The sequence below is a fragment of the Aegilops tauschii genome, chromosome 6 (assembly GCF_002575655.3).
Source record: "Aegilops tauschii subsp. strangulata cultivar AL8/78 chromosome 6, Aet v6.0, whole genome shotgun sequence".
Lineage (NCBI taxonomy): Eukaryota > Viridiplantae > Streptophyta > Magnoliopsida > Poales > Poaceae > Aegilops > Aegilops tauschii.
The window spans coordinates 491,294,164-491,300,897 of NC_053040.3; positions in this window are offsets into that span (position 1 = coordinate 491,294,164).

The window sequence follows — 6,734 nt, forward strand, 5'->3', positions numbered from 1 at the left end:
CCGGGTGCGTGTAGGAGACTAAATGTTTGGGTGTGTTTTGGTTTTAATTTTTATTTTTCCTTTAGTTTTGTGTTTTCAATTTAATTTAGTGATTATTTTACATTATAATGAGTTGTTAAATCATTAGGTGAAAATACCGCAGATTAGTTTCGACTGGATGCATGTGGATCCTAGCTAAGTGATCAAGTATATGCCATATCCATATTACTTGATCACTTAGTTTTCGTCGTGACCCTCTCTACTCTTGTGCACATGCTATGCGGGCGAAATGATGATACCATGTCAAGTTCCAACATTTTCAGAGTTCATTTTGTACTGATTTTCAATTTCACCGTCATTTAGCTCCCTAAACAAATCGGTAAATGACTGAAAAACAGCAAATGATGTCAGAACGTGTTGGAAATTGATGACGTCGCTTTGAATGATGCATACTGAACGCAAAAATAGGCTGGAGTTCAAATAAGTTTAAAAAACATTGAAGTGCCCGTGTAACAGATGAGTTCTCGTCCGAAACCCTGATACTCCGAAAGAGATTGTCCAGTTTGTACACGAGGTGCGTCCAGTTTTCGCCGTGACCCTCTCTACTCTTTTTCACATGCTATGCGGGTGAAATGATGATACCATGCCAAGTTCCAACATTTTCAGAGTTCATTTTGTAGTGATTTTTAATTTCACCGTCATTTAGCTCTCTAAATAAATCGGTAAATGACTGAAGAACAGCAAATGATGTCAGAACATGTTGGAAATCACACTGACTAAGACGAGGACACGGACGAGTGGTTGAACTCGGAAGCTGCATCTTCACCGTCCCGCTTCCACCGTCGCGGCGGCACCTCACCGACGCGTCCCTGCTGTCAAACCGCCGCCGCTGGTCGTTTCTGTCCCGGCTGCGGCCTGCTGAGCCGCCTTGGCTGCTCCAACGCGCTGGCGTCAACCGCGCTTCAAGCCACCGACCACCGCGAGCCGCCTGTTCTCCGCCGAACTCCGCTTCTGAATCCGTGGCCTCGAGCGGCCCGCCTTATTCCGCTTCGTTGAGCCGCTGGCTGCTGTCGTCACCGTAGCCCGCCGCCATGGTAAACCACCCCGGACTTTCCTGCCACCACGGGTCACGAGTCGCCGGGCGTTCCTGCCTCGGATCCGACCTGAGTCACTGTCGTCCTTGTTGCCAAGACGCCTCAGTCTCGATTGCGAGCCACCGCCCGTCCGAGCACGCTTCGCCTCCGTCTGCGGGTTTCTGCCATGACATTGAGCCGCCGCTTCTGAGCCGGCCCCGCCTTTCGCCTCTGCCAAGAACCGCTGCGGCTTCGAGCCTGGCCTTGCGCCGCCTCCGCTGGTCCAAAGTTGATACTTGTGGAAGGTTGAGGACTGGATGAATGCTCGTGTGAAATGAGATCTGACCGAGAATCTCACGCTGAAGATAAATGCGCAGTTTGCCAGTGAGCATCATTATTTTTAAGGGATTGGTAAACTTTGCTTAAAAGGAGACAGAGTATCAAAGCCCAGTTTTCAAAGCTGGAAACAATACGTTCAGAATTTGTTGATGGAACAGAGAGCAGGGTTAAATTCTGTTCCTCGCAAAAAGATCCTCTGTCGTTTTAATATATCAGGAGGCTCGCACCGGTTTAAACATTGTGGCCAATTCTCACACCTGCGCTGGCTTAAATGTTGTGGCCAACTCTCGTGCCTGCACCGATTACCGCTGTCCGCGGCCGATTCATCAGTCCGCACCCGTGCTCGCTGATTTACAATATCGCGACCGACTCATCTGTTGTCCGGGCGAATCCGGTGACATCCCTCTAAGTATATTTTTTGGCATATATTTATTTTTGTCAAAGAACAATTACTTTGGTCTGTATATTTTTATGTGCTGCAAAGGTGGTGCCGTGTTGTGCTTCTGAAGTGTACGTCAGCACCATCACGCACCGGCGTCTGCGCCCGCTTACTGATGGAACAGGTGTGCGTAAGTCGCCACCCGTGCAGCTTAATCTACATCAACCCGCCGGAGCCGCGTTGAGCCGCCCTTGCCGCTTTGAGCCGCCGGGGTTATATTAAGTCGCCGGTCTACCTGAGCCGTCGGAACTATATTGAATCGCTGGTCTGTCTGAGCTACCTCTGTCGCGATAAACGGATCATCCGTCGTCCAAACAAATCAGGTGATATCCATCCGAGTTTGTTTTATTAGCACATGTTGTTTTTGTCAAAGAACAAGTTTGTCTTTGCCTGGTCTGCAATATTGTTTATGCAGGGTAATTATTTATGACATATTATACCGCGGAGATGGAGGCATGCAAACATCTTTGGGCATAGGTGGTCGCCATTACTCAACGGACTCCCGCACTGGCTTACAATGCCGTGGCCGTCTCTCGCGACCGCGCAGGCTTACAACGCCGTGGCAGTCAACCGCGACCACGCCGGCTTACAACAAGGAGGACAACTTGCCCGTCCGGACCGGCTTACAACACCACGGCCGGTTCATCTGTCTGTGCCGCCTCAGATGTTGCGGTCGTCTTTACCGTCCGTCTCCCGCGGCCTGGTCTACATCAACACACCGGGCCGCACCTGTCTGCATGAGCTGTTTATTGAGTATGAGCAAGTTACTGCTTGGGAAGCCCGGTTTTCTTTCAACAAATTGGAGGCAAATTATCATGTATTATCAGCCGCCATCTGCACTGGATGGCTCAATGGGCAGGCGCACAAGTCGCCGCCACTATAGTTTGGTTAAACTTCAAACAGCCAGTTGGAAGGAACCATTGGCCGAGTTGCTGACACGGCTCATACGGGATCATTTATAAACCCGCCGCAGTCACCTCAACCTTCTGTGGATTCACATCGTGTTATCAATGCTAATGATATACACCTTCTGCTATGGTCAAATATGGAGAATCTCAAGCCAACACCTCGAGTCGTCTTGATACTCGGGGGCTACAATGGTATGACTCAGCAGAATTGGCCGGTTTCAATGCATTCAAGAACTCCGGCTCATTGGAGGGAAAAATAACCCGACCCCGGAGATTACTGCTCTATCGATGAAATTTTAAAGACCGTCAGAATGATGTCTGGCTTAAAAAGAAGAATTCCGGATTAAAATCCGGTTCAAGGTAAATTTGTCTCTTACAAAGCTTTGAAACTCTCAATATCCGGTTCAAAAATTTATCTCTCGCAAAATTCGAGTTCTCAGATAAAATTAAAGGGACCAAAGAGAGTCTGTTGCAAAGCACAACTCAAATATAGGTACCCTGCCTCTATGGTCACTTGGGGGCTTCCTGTTCAAACATAGGTCGTATTCGAACCAAAAAGAATATAGCTGTTGGTACCCTTTTGATCGGCACACTGCCAAACTCACTAGGGGGCTTATTGATCGTATTCGAATCATAGCTCAACCCCTTTTGGGTCCGACGTGGATCGTATTCGAATCAGCGTCGTTAAACAACTCTCAAGGTCATTTGGGGGCTTCCTGTTCAAACATAGGTCGTATTCGAACCAAAGAGAACATAGCTGTCGGTACCCTCTTGATGGGCAACGCCAAAGCCACTGGGGGCTACATGATCGTATTCGAATCCTAGCTTAACCCCTTTGGAACGGTTTACTGATCGTATTCGAATCAGAAGCCTTGATTTTTTTGTCTGGATTAAGTTTTTTGAACGCAATCTTTTGGGTTTTGAGACTTTTTGCTCATATCTGAAGCATATATATGTGGTTTCTATTAACCCGCCCTGGCTCTCGACGAACAAGTCGCCAGCATATGACAATATTAATACTTGGAAGGTTTGACTTCTAAGTTTTGGGTTATCACCCTTACTGCACTGGTATCATAAGCCGGCAGTACAATTCAATATCACAGGTATGATATTGTTTATACATGATTATGTTTAAACCGGCCCTGGTTATGGACTTTAAGCCGCCGGTATGTTTTGAATTGCGCCATTGGAATCATGCGCGTATCAAAGATTGGGTTATCACCCTTACTGTGCAGGTCACATAAACCGACAATGCAAATTCAATATCACAAGTATGATATTATAGTTATGTTTCAAAGTTATGATTCATAACAGGCTTATCTGTGACTCCTTTTTTACACATCAGTGTGTTGGGGAACGTAGTAATTTAAATTTTTTTCCTACGCACACGCAAGATCATGGTGATGCATAGCAATGAGAGGGGAGAGTGTTGTCCACGTACCCTCGTAGACCGACAGCGGAAGCGTTATCACAACGCGGTTGATGTAGTCGTACGTCTTCACGATCCGACCGATCAAGCACCGAACGTACGGCACCTCCAAGTTCTACACACGTTCAGCTCGATGACGTCCCTCGAACTCCGATCCAGCCGAGTGTTGAGGGAGAGTTTCGTCCGCACGACGGCGTGGTGACGATGATGATGTTCCACCGACGCAGGGCTTCGCCTAAGCTCCGCAACGGTATTATCGAGGTGTTAATCAAATGACAACTCATGTCTATGGCTAGGAAACATAACCATCTTTGATTAACGAGCTAGTTAAGTAGAGGCATACTAGTGACACTCTGTTTGTCTATGTATTCACACATGTATTATGTTTCCGGTTAATACAATTCTAGCATGAATAATAAACATTTATCATGATATAAGGAAATATATAATACTTTATTATTGCCTCTAGGGCATATTTCCTTCACAGTGGTCATATGTAAGATATTATTGTTGGGGAACGTAGCAGAAATTCAAAAATTTCTACGCATCACCAAGATCAATCTATGGAGTAATCTAGCAACGAGGGGAAGGGGAGTGCATCTACATACCCTTGTAGATCGTGATGCGGAAGCGTTGCAAGAACGCTGATGAAGGAGTCGTACTCGTAGCGATTCAGGTCGCGGTTGATTCCGATCTAAGCGCCGAACCACGGCGCCTCCGCGTTCAACACACGTGCAGCCCGGTGACGTCTCCCACGCCTTGATCCAGCAAGGAGAGAGGGAGAGGTTGGGGAAGACTCCGTCCAGCAGCAGCACAACGGCATGGTGGTGGTGGAGGAGCGTGGCAATCCTGCAGGGCTTCGCCAAGCACCGCGGGAGAGGAGGAGGAGGGAGAGGGGTAGGGCTGCGCCAAGAGAGAGGAAGTCTCATGTGTTGGGCAGCCCCTAGACCTCAACTATATATAGGGGGGGAGGGGGCTGCGCCCCCTCTAGGGTTCCCACCCCAAGGGGTGGCGGCCAGCCCTAGATCCCATCTAGGGGGGCGGCCAAGGGGGGAAGAGAGGGGGGCACACCACTAGGTGGGCCTTAGGGCCCATCTGGACCTAGGGTTTGCCCCTCCCACTCTCCATGCGCCTTGGGCCTTGGTGGGAGGCGCACCAGCCCACCTAGGGGCTGGTCCCTTCCCACACTTGGCCCACGCAACCCTCTGGGGCTGGTGGCCCCACCTGGTGGACCCCCGGGACCCTCCCGGTGGTCCCGGTACGTTACCGATAGCACCCGAAACTTTTCCGGTGACCAAAACAGGACTTCCCATATATAAATCTTTACCTCCGGACCATTCCGGAACTCCTCGTGACGTCCGGGATCTCATCCGGGACTCCGAACAACATTCGGTAACCACGTATATCTATTCCCTATAACCCTAGCGTCATCGAACCTTAAGTGTGTAGACCCTACGGGTTCGGGAACCATGCAGACATGACCGAGACGTTCTCCGGTCAATAACCAACAGCGGGATCTGGATACCCATGTTGGCTCCCACATGTTCCACGATGATCTCATCGGATGAACCACGATGCCGGGGATTCAATCAATCCCGTATACAATTCCCTTTGTCAATCGGTATGTTACTTGCCCGAGATTCGATCGTCGGTATCCCGATACCTTGTTCAATCTCGTTACTGGCAAGTCTCTTTACTCGTTCCGTAACTCACATCATCCCGTGATCAACTCCTTGGTCACATTGTGCACATTATGATGATGTCCTACCGAGTGGGCCCAGAGATACCTCTCCGTTTACACGGAGTGACAAATCCCAGTCTCGATTCGTGCCAACCCAACAGACACTTTCGGAGATACCTGTAGTGCACCTTTATAGCCACCCAGTTACGTTGTGACGTTTGGTACACCCAAAGCATTCCTACGGTATCCGGGAGTTGCACAATCTCATTGTCTAAGGAAATGATACTTGACATTAGAAAAGCTCTTAGCAAACGAACTACACGATCTTGTGCTAGGCTTAGGATTGGGTCTTGTCCATCACATCATTCTCCTAATGATGTGATCCCGTTATCAACGACATCCAATGTCCATGGTCAGGAAACCGTAACCATCTATTGATGAACGAGCCAGTCAACTAGAGGCTTACTAGGGACATGGTGTTGTGTATGTATCCACACATGTATCTGAGATTCCTATCAATACAATTCTAGCATGGATAATAAACGATTATCATGAACAAGGAAATATAATAATAACCAATTTATTATTGCCTCTAGGGCATATTTCCAACAGTCTCCCACTTGCACTAGAGTCAATAATCTAGTTCACATCACCATGTGATTAACACTCACAGTCCACATCGCCATGTGACTACACCCAAGAGTTTACTAGGGTTTGATCATGTTCTGCTTGTGAGAGAGGTTTTAGTCAACGGGTCTGAACCTTTCAGATCCGTGTGTGCTTTATGAATATCTATGTCATCTTGTGGATGCTACCACGCGCTACTTGGAGCCATTTCAAATAACTGCTCTACTATACGAATCCGGTTTACTACTCATGTTGAGGA